Source organism: Danio rerio, chromosome 13 (assembly GCF_052040795.2).
Source record: "Danio rerio strain M-AB ecotype USA chromosome 13, GRCz13ab, whole genome shotgun sequence".
Classification (NCBI taxonomy): Eukaryota; Metazoa; Chordata; class Actinopteri; order Cypriniformes; family Danionidae; genus Danio; species Danio rerio.
In genome coordinates this window covers 14,386,934-14,402,500 of record NC_141033.1, presented here as the reverse complement: position 1 = coordinate 14,402,500, position 15,567 = coordinate 14,386,934, and the positions used below count along the sequence as shown (strand labels likewise).

The window sequence follows — 15,567 nt, the reverse complement described above, 5'->3', positions numbered from 1 at the left end:
ACCGCTCTCCTACATAAAAACAGTGGACCAATTGGATCGGTACTTTATGTTGCTAAATTAAAAAAAAAAAAAAAGAACTGTGTGTGTTTATATCACCCCAATATGACAGTATATACACTATATATACACACATGTCTGTCCAAACAGCTTGAAAAGTAGATTTTTCACCATAGGTGCCCTTTAAACTGTAAATATTGGGACAACAAGCCTCTCATGCACTTTTTTTTGGAACTTACAGCTCAAATCACACTGCTAAATACATTGCAACATGCACATAAACGAACCAGAATCACACAATAATGCACTTAAATTCATTTAGACTTGCATTGTAATTTTTAAACATAATATTTCTGGTTCTGATTTATTTTTTGCCTTTGGAACACAAAATAAAGATATTAAGAAGGATATTGGTCATATCATGAGAACTGTTTTTTATTGACTTCCATTGTATGAGAGAACAGGAAATTTCACAAAATATAATTAAATATTATTCACAGAAGGCCGTGACTACATTTACTTTAACATAAGTAATTATTTGCCTTAATCTGATTAAGACAATAATATGATTAGGGTGTTTATATAAGTTTCTTTTGAAATGTTCCTTTCATTATACCGTTTTATATGTTGCAGCACATAGATCGATTATTGCGTCACCACAATATCCAACTTTCCTCAGGAGTTTCATGTAATTTTATTAATTTTTAGTTGTTTAACTTTAAGTGCAGTTTAGCACTCACTTTTCATTCAGGGACATTTCTTTCATGCTCCAATAACAAACTGAGGTATTGAATGCGAGTACGCATTAAGGACTGGTGAAACAATTGATACCACATGCTGAATGGTTAATGTCTGTGGTTCTGGTGCTGACTTGATAGATGCAGAGAATAGTGTCGAACAGCCATTGTGTATATGAAAATCCCTGTCGCAAAAACATATGATGGTAATAGTTTGATTGTGGTGTTTACATGTCTGTTCTCCACTTCAATAATGGAACTAAATCGGCATACTCCACATGTCTTAATTAGATTTCTGTTTAGTTCGATTATGACCTTAATCAGATCAAATTAATCAAAAAGGGCTGTTTACTTCGTAGACTCTTAATCAGAGTATTCCGTTAATCATATTGAAGTCAAATTGTTGGAGTGCATGAAAATGTACCCAGGATTTAACGCTAAGGATTTTTTAAGCGGTTCAGATTTTCACTTGCCCTACCAATATTTTCACTGGCCCCACCAAAAAAAAAAAAAAAAAAAGTAATTAGTTATTTCTTAGACACGTTTTTAATATTGTGTCAAAAATGTTTTCAAAAAATCTAAAAAATTTGATGTTGCCATCACTTTGCTGTACTGGGGCCTCATGTACGAAGACTTGCATGGAAATCTTACTAAAACATTGCGTACGCACAAAGCTGTAAATGTGCGTACGCATAAAAAATTCAGATGTATGAAACACTGCGTACGCCGAATCTCACGCATATTCTTTTGTACATCCGAATGAACGTGAAACTGAGCGCAACATGCACGAGCACAAAACCCCTCCCTGCCTCCTACCCCGTATGAATATGCTAATGACTATGCTAATGGAAAAACCCAACGAAAAAGCAATGGCAAAATCAAGCAAAAAGAGAAACTTTGAACAGAATGTGAAATGGAGGTGCTGCTTTCGGAGGTAGACCGGAGAAAAGCTGTGTTCTTTGCAAGTTTGTTCTCCGGAATTAACAACAAAAGAAAAAAAATAGAGTGGGAGAGTTTAGCTGATGCGGTTAACACAGTTGGGTCTGAACATCGCACTGAGTGCATTAAAAAAAGGAATAGTGTGGTTTATATCTGTAAAATGTTACAGCACCCTTAGCAGTCTCAGTGGCACACCTCGTAAGACGCATGTGATCATGTATTGACACGTTCGAGTTTAAACTCGGCTCGAATCCAGCGTCTGATGAACTCTTTCTTCTTCTTTTTCCCCGCTACATATCAGATTTTGCCCACTATTTATCACGAGAAAGACAAGTAAGAATCATCAATAAGTTTGTGCATCATATTTTATTTGCACATTTATTGAATGGAAATGTTTCTGATTTACGCATGCAAATTCATCTTCAGATAGTGTCTTTATAGCAATGTGCGTGCGGTAGATTGCTCAGATTACATTGGGAAAACAGGCGACTGCTGCAAATTGTGCTTTAATTTTTAGCTGGTCAACTGTATGGTGTGGAAACCTTACTTACCTACTAGATGAACCCGTCTCATACAGCTGCCATTACAAGGCTCAGACACTTTGTAGAGAGGAATTTAACACAACTGCCTCTAGGAGTCGCCAATAGAAATAAAACAGACACGCACAAAAAATGTGCGTACGCCAGCCAGAAAGCTGCCGTGAAGCTGCGCACATTCCTACGTTCAGTTCATCGTTAGTAAATCCAAACGTGAGCGATTCTGAGCGTGAAACCTGGCGTACGCAAAGTTTTTGTGCGTACGCAGCGTTGATACATGAGGCCCCTGATGTTTTTACCAGGTTACAAAAAAAACAACCTACAACATGTAATCAGAAAAGCTATATGGTGTTTACGATATCACCGAGAAGATAGCATTTAAAGGCTTAAAAGCAAAAACTGTTTCTCGAGTCTAAGACTGTATTGATACGCAACTGACAAATAGTCGCAGACAAATTGAACTTTTGTGACAAGGCAGCAGAGATCGGACCAGTAACAATCCTGTCTACTGTCCCAAATGCCTCGCATGCTGGCCCCGGGCTATCGGGCAGTCCTTATTGTTGAGCCCTGGTACTGTCATGCAGGTGTGCAACATTGAGTAAAGAATAACAGTTTTTATTTGTGTGTTTGTGTGTCGGTAATATTACATGTAGTACAGCAAGTGACCATCTTATTTCAAACATAAGCATCAGTCACAGCTTAAACTAAAGTTCAATAGTATCTGGATGCAGCCTTTGATGCAAGCTGAGATTGATTTGCTCGTATTTGCAATGTCAGACACTGCTCTCAATGGAGCTTGTGATGTCACTGTAATGGGTAGGGTTAGGGATGGGGTTAGGTGAGCACATTAAAAAGCATTGGATGCAGCTCAGATTGCATCTGCAGTGAGTCTGCAGCCAGACCCCTCTCCTTAAGTTAGACAAAACAAGACCTAATTGTTCTCAGGCTTTATTGCAGATGTCAAAATAGAGGTTTAGTGGCACAATGGGTAGTGATGTCGCCTTACAGCAAGAAGGTTGCTAGTTTTAAGAGCCTTAGTTGCCGTTTCTGTGTGGAGTTTGCATGTTCTCCCCGTGTTCATGTGGGTTTCCTCTGGGTGCTCCGGTTTCCCCCATAGTCCAAAGACATGCACTATAGGTGAACTGGGTAAGCTAAATTGTCCATAGTCTGTGTGTGTGAATGTGAGAGTGTATGGGTGTTTCCCAGTGATGGGTTGCAGATGGAAGGGCATCCGCTGTGCAAAAAAATGCTGGATAAGTTGGCGATTCATTCTGCTGTGGCGACTCCTGATAAATAAAGGAACTGAGCCAAAACCAAAAAATTAAACTAGTGAAAATAGAGATTTCTTTGTTTGTGAAAATAAATAAACAGTCATCTTTGGACAATAAAAGTAATTAATTTATTTTTTTGTGATTTGATCCCAGTGCAAATTGTAATAACTAGCCTCTGATCCATCTTATTGCAGTATAATTATGTATAATCATACAAACTACAGTAGTCTGCTTTCTTTGAATGCGCAAGACATTATGAGCCTCTAAATGGCTTGAAGAAAATCAAAGTGCAGTCAAATAATTTGCAATGCAATCTCAAATTGTTTTTAATTTTAATACTCGTATGACAACAAATATCAAAATCAAGCAGTGACCAAGCAGTTCCTGGACAAGTTAAATCTTGGAAACACTCAAAGCCTCAAGCATTCAAAAAAGTTGCCACTTTGCTCTTGTGTTTACCACAGCAACAAAAAAGAGAGAACATGAAAGCATAGAGTGAGGGAGATTGGATTGGGACATTCAAATCTGCGTCTTCATGAACACAACAGCTCTTTTTATGTGTCATAAAAGAACTACCCACCGGGCCCCAGCTCTGACACAAACAAACAGCTCTGTGTGGTTATTTAAATCCCTGCAATTTCGGTTTTAACACACTTGTATCCTTTAAAACGCCCGCTGTGACTCATTTTGTGGATTTGGTTAAACGTTCTCATTTTCTTAACAAAAAACCCACAGCATTTAGAGAAACATGGCAGTTAACTTGAACATATTAGTTAGATGCATTGGCTTTTTACTCTTGGAGTAGGACAACATTACAACAAGGACTCGCTCTGTCTGTACACACATAAGTTTGTGTGTGTTTCTCACAAACACACACTCACAAACCTGCTTCCACATCATTGCCAGAGACAGGAATCAGCTTCTGTCTCTGTGGGTGTCCTCCGCGAGGTAGAAAGATTGCCAGCATCCATATTTGACAGATCGAGACAGAGAGCTAGAGATATTGAAAGGGTGTGAAAAACAGATTGACAGAGTTTGCCTAAATTCAATATTTCCGTTATGCATTTTCATTTTATAATCCAGAGGGCAGCATACGGGGCTAAAGAGACTGAATCACTCACTGAGCGAAATGAAGTGGGTAGGAAAAGAAATTACAAACCGAGCGTAATATGAAAAATGAATACCATGGACTGCCATACAAAAGAAGACACCTGCCAGAACCAATGTGCAATGGTGGAGAGCGAGCACAAGGCTCCTAGCTGCTGGGAGAGAGACGTCCAGAGGAGCACTCCTGTCTGAAAGATTGTAAAAATTAATGCGACGAGGCTCAGACTTGCTACTTAGAAATTAATTTGAATCTTTTCCACTGTGCTGACCCACATGAGGTAAATCTGGGGCGATACCCAAATCAGAATGGTAAAAATTACTCATTAGGGAAAAGGCTTTCCCAGCCTTCTTGTTTTTTTTTTTTTTTTAGGCCACATGAGTAAAGCAGAAGCACTTCTTAATCAACGCCAAACAGAATATGTGTGAAATAAAATATATAGTTGTTGTTGAAATTAGTAAATTGGCCAATGATTCAGAGTCAGTTTATTCTGAGGGTGAAATAGGTGGATTCTGTTCAAACATAAGCTGAAAACATATTCTTTAGGGGTTTAAGCATATAGAGCTGAAGCCATATTATAAGTTTTAGAATGTACAACCCTCACAAATCTGCCCTAAAAGGCTTAGGGCAACCAAATAATAAAACCTTTAGTGATGGTAACACTCTTCCTATCTTCATTGAACGTGGCACTGCAGTTGTCATTCATTTATTCATTTTCTTTTCGTCCTTTTAATAATCTGGGGTCACCACAGTGGTATGAACCGCCAACTTATCCAGCATATGTTTTACGCAGCAGATGCCCTTCCAACTGCAACCCATCACTGGGCAACATCCATACACACACACACATACACTACAATTTAGCTTACCCAGTTCACCTATACCATATGTCTTTAGTCTTTTAGGGGAAACCGGAGCACTTGTAAGAAATCCATGCAAGCACTGGGAGAACAAACTCCACACAGAAACGCCAACTGAACCAGCTGGGGCTCGAACCAGTGGCCTTCTTGCTTTGAGGCGATTGTGCAACCCACTGCAGTGGTCAAAAGAACTAAATTCCTTGAAAGTTGTAAAAAAAAATACAGATTTTCTAGAGTCAGAATATAAAGAGTTTTCAATAAATCAATTGAAATTTCTTGACAGGACTGCAAAAGGTTTAAAATAGATGGGGCCACTATTATTAAAATTCTTACTCATATGAACTTATATGAAACACTGCGTACGCTGAATCCTACGCATATTCTCTTTGTACATCCGAATTAATGTGAAACTGAGTGCACATGTACGAGCGGAAACCCCGTTTCACAGTTCGCTGCGTGGTAAAGTTCAAGCATGGTAAACTTTGACCTGTGAAATTGCATCACATGGCTGTGCAAGACCATTCGAAGATCAAAACATGACCTCTCTGTATAGAAATTTAATGTTGGGCTAGGGCTGCACAATTTATCGTTTCAGCAATGATATTGTAATGTGTGCCTTCGCAATAGTCACATTACCAAGATATGCAATGTTGAGTCTAAATTATAGTTGTACAAGAGCTATAGAATTGTATTAAAGGGCACCTATGGTGAAAAATCTACTTTTCAAGCGGTTTGGACACACGTGTGTGTAGGTATTATAGTGTATAGACCGTCATACCGGTGTGATATAAACACACCCAGTCCTTTTTTTTTTTAATTTAACAACATGAAAACAGTGGACCAATTGAAACGGTTTTCAGAGCGACCGTAACTTGACGTAGGAATGCGGTCCTCCCGCCCACCAATATTGATTGACAGGCATGTATCACAATATCCTCAGTTTGTTGTTTCACTTCCGCCATTTTCGAGACACTGCTCGCTGCAGAGCCATTTGAGCAGAGCTGAGATCCAGCGAGGCGGAGCATGAGCTCTCGCTCCTCCTCCTATAAGCTGTATTAATTCGTACACCAACCCCACCCCTAACCCTACCCCTAGTGACTCCCCCTCGCTGGAGCTCTGCTCTGCCCAAATGGCTCTGCAGTGAGCACCACTTGCCATTTTCAGCATGCGAGTCAAAGTGATGTCACTAAAGGAACACTCTTGTTGTATTTTTAGATGTAGGGCTCAATGGGCTCAACACAAGATCAACATTCACCACATGATCGCTGTAATCGGAATTATTGTTTGTAACTTTAGGTAGGTTTGCAAATATGTTTACTTTTCATTGTGTATACCTTAAACTTAATCCATTTGCATTTCTCGCGGTCACAGAAGCTCCCTGTGATCTTAACTAGGTGCAGCTAGAAAGTGCAAGCGCGTTGCCTCACGTGGGCGTCTCTCCATTGGAAATAAAATAATGAACTTGCCTGCAGGTCGCGCCACGCAGCGCCATGCATTTTAGAATTTTAAACATAGGTTTCTATCAGGGTACACACAATGGCACTTCAAGTCGGCAGCTGTCTGCGGCACCCATCCACGTTACGGGACACTTCATGTTTCTGCCGCTCCACAGAGCGCCATCTGAATAGTTTCATTTTAAATGACATCTGAATATGCGTGTCTGGTGTGCCGTGCCGCGGCTCAAAGCGGCACATCCATTGCCTCAGTCAAAGTTAATTCAGGGTGTGTGGTTATTAGTCTCTGTGTACAAGCTCGGCACTTTAAACTAGCACACAGTTGGCTGTAAAACTATACAAAGGCACAAATGATTTTGTACTCTCTGCTTGGTCGGTGTCCAAGTCCTACATGTACGGCTGAATGCTGGTCCTCTCAATCATGTTGCTTCTCTCTGTCTGCCTGTCTGTTGCCAAACACAAAGCGGGGGAGCTCTTGGCCCCACCCCCTTGTTACGTTGGGTGGGAAGTCGAAACTAATTTTCATGTAAAGCAACACGCCCCTAAAACAACGAGCTGAGTACATGCTCCCAAGATAAGACTTTTTAACACATTATAATAAAAAAATCTGAACTGTGTTTTGAACTGAACCTAAAGTGACACACTCAGATGAGCCATAATATTAATATTAAATTATAAAAAAGGGTAAATTATGTGCCCTTTAAGTCACTGTATGTATATGAAATTTATTTGATTTATACAAAAAAAAGTTCTTCTTTCTTAGGATTTCAAAGTGAAAACAAGATTATTTTACTTACCCCACTGGCAGATAATTTTGCTTGTCTTAGGGAAAAACTCTTAAAGAGCCTCTGTTGTGGGTTTTCGAAAATGACCTTCCATGTAGTGTGTAACAGCTCTAAGTGAAGTGAAATATCCAGCTAAGGCTTAAATCTGATAGTGTACAGTTTTTAAAATTATTGATTCATCTAAAAAATAGTCGACTAACAGTTGTTAGAATGAATCGTCTTCATAACGAGTCTTTAGCCGTTTCGCCGTGACGTGACTATGAACCATAATTGTTGCACGCGCAAACCCGGGAACATTTCAACCTGTGCCGCCCCACTAACACAGCAACAGACAAACAGATCCTGAAGTCATGAGTCAAGAAGACTCTGTGCTTACCCGGCTATTACTGGAAGTGTGAGGGAAAGAAGTGATTCGGCAGAGGTCGATTACAGAGGTCGATTCATTCGTTTATTAAAGGAAGGATCAGAAAAGACTGATGTATGAGATTTGTGAAAATGGACAGACAATACACCAGGGGTGCGTGCAAAATAAGGCCAGTTTATTAGGCACAAAGGCAGCCTGCTGCAGCTGAGGAGGAGCGTTGGTAAGCACTATAACCCCCTGGCTGGGGATGTGATCTTTGGGCAAAGCAGAGTACTGGTAAGCCCTGAGAACATATAACACTTCACGCAAGAGGTGCCACCATGGGCGTGGTAGTGGGGGGAAAGTGGACCTGACTACCCAGGGCCCCGTCTAGGGAGAGGGCCCTTTGAAATCCCACCAGTTTTTTTTTTTTTTTTTTTGTAGCCTACTTCGAATTAGTTAGCCCCTCCAATTGATGTCAATGTCATTATTTATGTCAAAATATATTGATAACCCCCCCCCCCCTCCCCCGACGAAATGGTTTAGTCCGCCCATAGACGGCAGCCGGCGGCAAACAAATAACGCAGTGAGTAGAGCCTGATCATGCTGCGCAAAAAGCCCAAATCGAGCTTTCAAAAAAAGAAAGACAGGAAGGAAAATAAAGGAGGCAGAATGAGGGGAATTTCTTTTCAAAAGGTGAACTGAGTTTGCTTGTTATGAAACTACATCTAATTAAAGTTAACATAGTCAACTCCAGACAGCTGCTGCTAATGCAGGGCTCGAAATTGCGACCATTTTGGTCGCATATAATGCTGATTTGTGTACAGTCCTAACTAGGGAAACCATAATATTTCAGCGCTCCTAAAGCACCCCCTTGTGACAGAAAATGAATTTTTATTTCCAATAATTTTTTTCAGCTGTTTATGGTCAAATCATTGCAATTATCGATTCATGTGTAAATGTGAAAGAAGTTAATGTGCCTTTTAAAAATCTAAACAATTAAGTAATACTAATATAAGAAATTATATACTTGATTTATCCCTTTTAATGGTATAAAGGTTGAAATGCTATTGTATTAGATATTTTGTGTCTGTATACGTCTGCAAGATGTCTGTTAAAGATCTCTTGATCTGGAAAGCACCTGCTGTATACAAACGTCTGGCAGACGTCTGTATGATGTCCGTTTTACATCAGTTTTACACACATTCTGAATCGCAAACATCTTAAAGATGTCTAATAGAAGTCTTTTTCACATCTGATAGGAAACGTCTTGAAGATGTCTTGCAGATGTGAATGCAGAGGTCAAAAGACTCGTCAGTGGGGATTTACTGGGATGTAGATTACATCTCATTTGACTTTTATTTATTTTTTGATAGTTGACGATTTGTATTATGGCAGGTTTAGCTTATTTGATTTGTTTCTGAGGGTACAGTTGTCTCGTGTTCTCCTGTTCAAAAATAAATGTTTTAAAATCAAAACTTGCATTAGTATCATGGATCAAAATGTCAGTACACAAACCCGATGCAGCCTACGGTTTAAAAGTATTTGAGCACAAGTAGGCCAAATGCATCAATTTGGTGGTGAATGAAAGAACAAGTCATTATTATAATCTGATTTGATTATAGATTAAAACACTATTTGTGCATGTTTATATTCAAATAATTAAAAAAAAAAAATGTGTAGGGGGCCCATTGACATTGAGAGGGTACAGGGCCCAGAATTTGGTGCTACGCCCCTGGGTGCCACAGCAATAATTGCAAATAGAAATGATCTAAGTTACAGCTTAGAAGTTGGAAAAGCTCCAAAATGAAAGATAATTAATGAAATCAGACCTGGCCCGTGACACATAAGTGTAAGTGAAAGGCTGTCTCCTTGTTTTCTCTAGCTTGCAAATTATGTATTTAATTGTGTTGTGTTACTTGTAACCACTTGTACTGTATCAAGTTAACTATATTCTCATCGCGTCAATGTCACATTGGAATGCGACAAGTGTAGCTTTGTTTACGGACTTAAATGCATTTGTGAGCTCGTGTTCCATTGCCGTTTGTCTTTGATTTGGCCACCGTCAGCTGTTCCTACACATGTGCAGCGGTCAAGAATCAGTATAGTTTAGCTTTTGCTGCTGTATGGATTAATACTGAATGTGTGTTATTGTTAAGAATGGAACAGTATGCTGGTGTTTGACTACACTGCTTTGGGTGGTAAGGTGTCTGAAGTAAGTTTTACTATGAAGTGTGTTTCGGGCATGCGCTGCAATCGGATCCTATATCAATGTTGGTTCCCCCACAGTCCAAAAACATGCAGTATAGGCAAACTGAATAAACTAAATTGTCCATAGTGTGTGTGTATGGATTAGTGTGTATGGGGGTTTACCAATACTCTGTTGTGGCTGGAAAACATGTCCGCTGTGTAAAACATATGCTGGAATAGTTGTCGGTTCATTCCGCAGTGGCAAACTCTGAAATAGGGAATAAACCAAAGATAACTGACTAAATGATTCATGTGATTTTAAGTTTGTGGCACATTATGAGAAAAAACAAACAAACAAAACAACATATATCATTTTTTTTTAAGTCTAAAATCTACAAAATTTTGAGGTACTCAATATATCTCTGCCATGGGAATCAGTGTTCCTGAGCCATTAACTGTAGCCATTGCTTTTGATCATGATCATCTAAAAATATATTTGTTGTAATAAGCCATTCTAAATGCATTAGTATTGATTAGATAAGACTGGAGCATGCTATCAAAGCCACAATGATTGCGACCTTATGTTCTTTGAGTAAGCCCACATTATGTGTTATTACTTTCTCATTGAGATACTATCAGTTCTCTTCCTATTTGCTTTGTACACATGAACTGCGCATTTAGTGCATGAAAGCTTTCATTTGCAAAAAAGACTCTGTAATAAGGTGGTTTGCTTTGATTTTTATGCTATCTTAGAACATTTTGAGCCTGGAAGCAAATCAAAACCCTCCCCCCAAAAAAATAAAAAAGGGCAGAAAATGTGTGTGAGCTTAAGTAATTACACAAACATCTCATATGAAACCGTCATTCTGATCAGGTTAAGCGAGACCTGATGTAATCTAATCTGCCCCACAGCACCATTAACACAACGCATATCTTCACAGTCTGAGCACATTGATTTATATTCAGCTCTCACACAATGGTCCTTGTTTATCTATGTGTGTGTGTGCGCGCATTTAGAGATGTGAAGGAGGCTTAACGAGCAAGCTGAGTTAAACCCTTTTCACACTATGAATGAAGCATCTCAGCCATGTCCGTTGTGGCGCTGAGCTGTGGCACTGATAAAACCTTTAATATGCCATTTTATTTACACACACATCTCCTTAGTGTGTGTGGTCGCACTGTAAAGAGCCTGATCTTTTCTTTTTAAAAGCAAGGAAGCCAAGGAATAGGTTCGCATTTAAAGTGCTGCTGCTATTAAGCCTTTTCTATAATACTACCTTTCGTTCAGTGTGTAATGGAGCTGCTTGCTGTTTTTAATGTTAAGGTTTTAAGATCGAAGTTCACAACATTTATTGAATTGAATCTAAAGTGCGTTAAATGTGTCATCAACCATTCTGCTTTCGATTCTTTAACTCATTTACGCATATCTATAGAACATTTGCATAATGTCAGTTTATGTTTTCAATGGCTGCACAGGAACAACATCTGCTATGGATTACTCAAACACTTTAAGGGCCCTGTCATACACCCAGCACAATAAGGTGCGAGACGTGTATGACAAGATTTATTGCTATTTTAGACCAGCGCAACCCTAATTTTCATGTTTTGCACCATGTTGTTTAAATAGCAAATCCAGGGCATAATTTGTTTAAGACAGCTTATTTTACTGATCCCCCTTCTGACCGCCCTCATCTGCCATCCGCTGTTCACTTTCACTTTCTTCCACAATCCCCCAACCCTCTTTACTTTCGTCCACAATAAATGTGTATGTGTAAATGTAGTCTGTGATTGGCTATTACTGTACATGTCCCAGCTCAGCAGAAATGTGATTGGTTACTTATTAAAGTTGTGAAATTAGTATAAAACAAAATGCCATTTTTTGATTGTAGACAGTAAATTTGGGGTGGCCTAATATATTTTTGTTTGACAAAAACTAAATATTGTCTAAAATAAATAATAGCACTATATTACCACATAATAAGCAATATAATAATATACGCTATAATATATAATATCAGTTCACATTTGTATTCACACTATTCTGAAAAATAAAATAAAAAACCCCTAGATTAATATTGCTTATGTTATACATTAGAAAAACTCATTCACAATCGAAGTGTCTTTTAGGGGCACATTACTGCATTCAATAGAAGATGTTGGCTTGCACTATACCCATCATAATCTGTAAATGTACAGTAAATCTGGTGTGGGTGTGTTAAATGCATTTTTACACACCAGAATTTAACTTAATTTAATGTGTTTTTTTTTTATTATTATTATTTATTATGTCAATTAACATGTAACATTGACAGTCCTGGTTAATTTATAAACTTTCATAAACAACTGAGAAACATATTTCATGTTTATGATTGGAGGTTTGAGTTGTTCAACTAGCTCTTTCCAACTGGTTTAGAGATATTTCACCCAAAAATTTAAATTCTAAATACAAAAGAAGATACTTTGAAAAATAGTTGTTACTGGAGCCATTTGACTTCCATATATGTATGATTTTTTGCAGTATATTTTACCAAAAATAGTTCCAGTGACCAGCATCCTTCTTTCTTTCTTCTGTTGAACACAAAATAAGATAATTATCATTTTTTGTGTCCAATAGAAGAAAGAAAGAAGGGTTAAAATTGAAGAAAAATAAATGAGGTTATTTTCACTTTGTGGTGAGCTATCCCTTTAAATTGGTAAAGTCAACACCATTGTTACACACCGTGTAAAATCTCTTGAAATTGAGGAAGCCTCTGAAAATAGAGATATGGTAATGGACGTTTAGCTTGATGTAAGCAGTAAACAGTCACAACAGACTGGGCCTTCTTACCAATCAAAGCACCCTCTCAATAAAGTAGGGCTTTATAAAGAGCTTTATAAAGAGATTAATTGAAATGATTTAAAATCATGGTGGTGTAAAATGTATGAAAATTGAAAGGGTCTTTTGACCTTCTATACATGTTAGCCAATTATAGGTGATCTCCAAAACAAATTGTCAAACCTTTAAAATGTTAAAATAGGCACTTTTAAAATTCAGATCTGTGTGTGTTTTCTCTCCAGCGCACTGGCTCTTTTTTTCTTCACAAAGATTTTTCTATTTGCTTTTTTGTCTATTTTGTAAAATTGCAATCTGCAGGTGTCGTTTGAATATGAGTGACTTCTCTTCTGCTTTCTGACAGGCCTCGGTTTCTCAGACAGGAAAATAATCACTCTAAAAAAACACATTCAGAAACACAAACATACACAAGCATGTTACCTTGAAAAGATCTATTGAGACTGCTGGGAGCCTGTGTTTAAGATTCCCAGCAGTGCCCATCAGGCGGAGCTAATTGCTGCTTTCCCAGTGTTTGGGATGTTACGTCTCCTGTCTGAAGCTGATGTAGAGGAGACACAGCTTTATGACAGACTCATCCATATATTTAGTCTCTTTGTAAATAGAGTTTGTGAGCGAAAGCATCTGAGTTTGTGACAGACAGTGTAATTCTTCCAAAAACTGACATTGTCTCTTGAGATTTGCTCACACACACTCACACAGAAAGTACTGTATACCAACACGCATGTAGACGCTAACTAGCACAGACATGGTAAGGAAGTGACAGCGAAACAGTGGCAAAGAAAAACAAAAGCTGCGTTTCCTCTCTTTAAAGAAATTTGGGCTGGCAGATGTAGTATCTGAATTTTGCACTTATTCAGAGAGGACTCCTGACCTACATTGTTGACCTATTTAACAGCTCACTCTCTGGGTGGCCATTGGAGATTGGACTCTCCATCCCTGGATGATTTCAACATACATTTTCTGAGCCTGTTAGGATTACACTTATGTCATTGTTTAAATCGGTGTTTTGTAGTAAATTAATCAAAACTGCATAATTTAACAGTATAGTTTTTATATTTCTAGACTTTTTTTGTGCCATATTTCTAATTTTATTATTATTTTTTATGTTTTACAAATGAAATGATCCCGGTACAAAAAGTGCCTTGACACCAGTTCACATATTTCATTTTATTCGATTTAATCCCATATTTAATTGTGCTTAAACACCATTTGTATCCCTTATTTCATCACAACCTTTAATATGAACTGAAAAAAAATAATAATAAGTCAACTGGCACAAAAAAATATTTGAAATATTTTTGTAAATATGTTATTTGTAACACTTTATAACTACACATTATGAATCATTTATTAAGCATTTATTAAGCATTAGCAAATAGTTGGTAAGCATTAATTCTACATTAATGAGTAAGACATGAGACATGAGTAAGCAGTTTTTAAATACAGCAAAAAATGCTATATTCTTGACTTAAACATAGATGTATAATGTACTTAATGATTGTCTTTTTTATACTTTATTAATGGCAAATTTTGCATTACCAAATTCAGTATTGCATTTACAAACCAGTTATTTAAGAATAGTTGGTGGTTTTTAATGATCATTCAGAATGAGTTAGTAAATGCTTAATAAACTGTTCAAATCAACATTTATATATCTTATTATTCAGGCATTTAGTAATAGTTAATTAGTATGTTAGTAAATTGCTCATTAACTTCATCCAATTGCGTTACCAAAAGTGAGGACTATTTATGCTTGATAAATCATTGATTATTTTAAAGATCATGGATTTTTTAATCTTGATAACTGATCTCTGGCTAATTTGGTTCTTCAAACAAGCTCGCGAGTCAGATTAAAATATATGGATGAACTGATCTGAGATTGCTGCATGTATTGTGAAGGACAGATCTATCAATCCTCAAAATCATGATCAGTAATGCAATGATTGGCTGACAGCACAGCAGCGTAATGACATCTGATTAGTATACAATCATCCACGTGTGCAAAATTACATAAAATTTGTAGTAAATGGTTTGTTAAATAAGTTACGCAATAACTTTCCACCTCTTATGTGGGTTGAAGGCTTTACACTTTCATGTGTAAAAAGTATTTAGCAATTTATTTAGTTTTATATTTTAGAGCAAATTTTCTTTATTATATTAGCCTAGGCCTATTTAAGTTTTTTAAACTGTGTAAGGAATAACTGTTTTTTTTATATTTATTTAATTATTTTGCATTTAAAAAGCATTTTGATATTGGTAAAGGTGTCTGCAACTTTTGCGAAGCCTCAACCATCATATTAGCTGCCAAAACAAGTGCTTAACTGTATAAATATTGTTCCTTTTAAAATATATATATTGTGTGTATCTAAAAAGTCCATACTAATTATTATTTTTGAACACCTTTGGGAGAACTGCCCAGTGACAGTCTTTGTACTTTTAATTCATTTTGCAGATTGCATACTTTTTGCCTCACTGCAAGATGGTCGCTGGTTTGAGTCTCGGCTGGGTCAATTGGCA

The 15,567-nt window shown here is 37.5% G+C and overlaps 1 protein-coding gene and 1 long non-coding RNA gene across 4 annotated transcripts in view; one reads left to right on the top strand and one right to left on the bottom strand.

Moving 5' to 3' along the window:
* LOC141377158 (uncharacterized) overlaps window positions 1–1,716 on the bottom strand; it is a 4,259-nt gene extending 2,543 nt beyond the window's left edge. Inside the window, exons 1-2 of the long non-coding RNA XR_015505823.1 lie at window positions 44–1,716; window positions 1–6 (exon numbers count right to left, since the gene is read on the bottom strand). The exon at window positions 1–6 is cut by the window's left edge and continues 2,543 nt beyond it. This is a non-coding gene — a long non-coding RNA (uncharacterized LOC141377158). The remainder of the gene's footprint in view (window positions 7–43) is intronic.
* Window positions 1–15,567, top strand: part of gfra4a (GDNF family receptor alpha 4a) — a 298,064-nt gene that overhangs the window by 202,601 nt on the left and 79,896 nt on the right.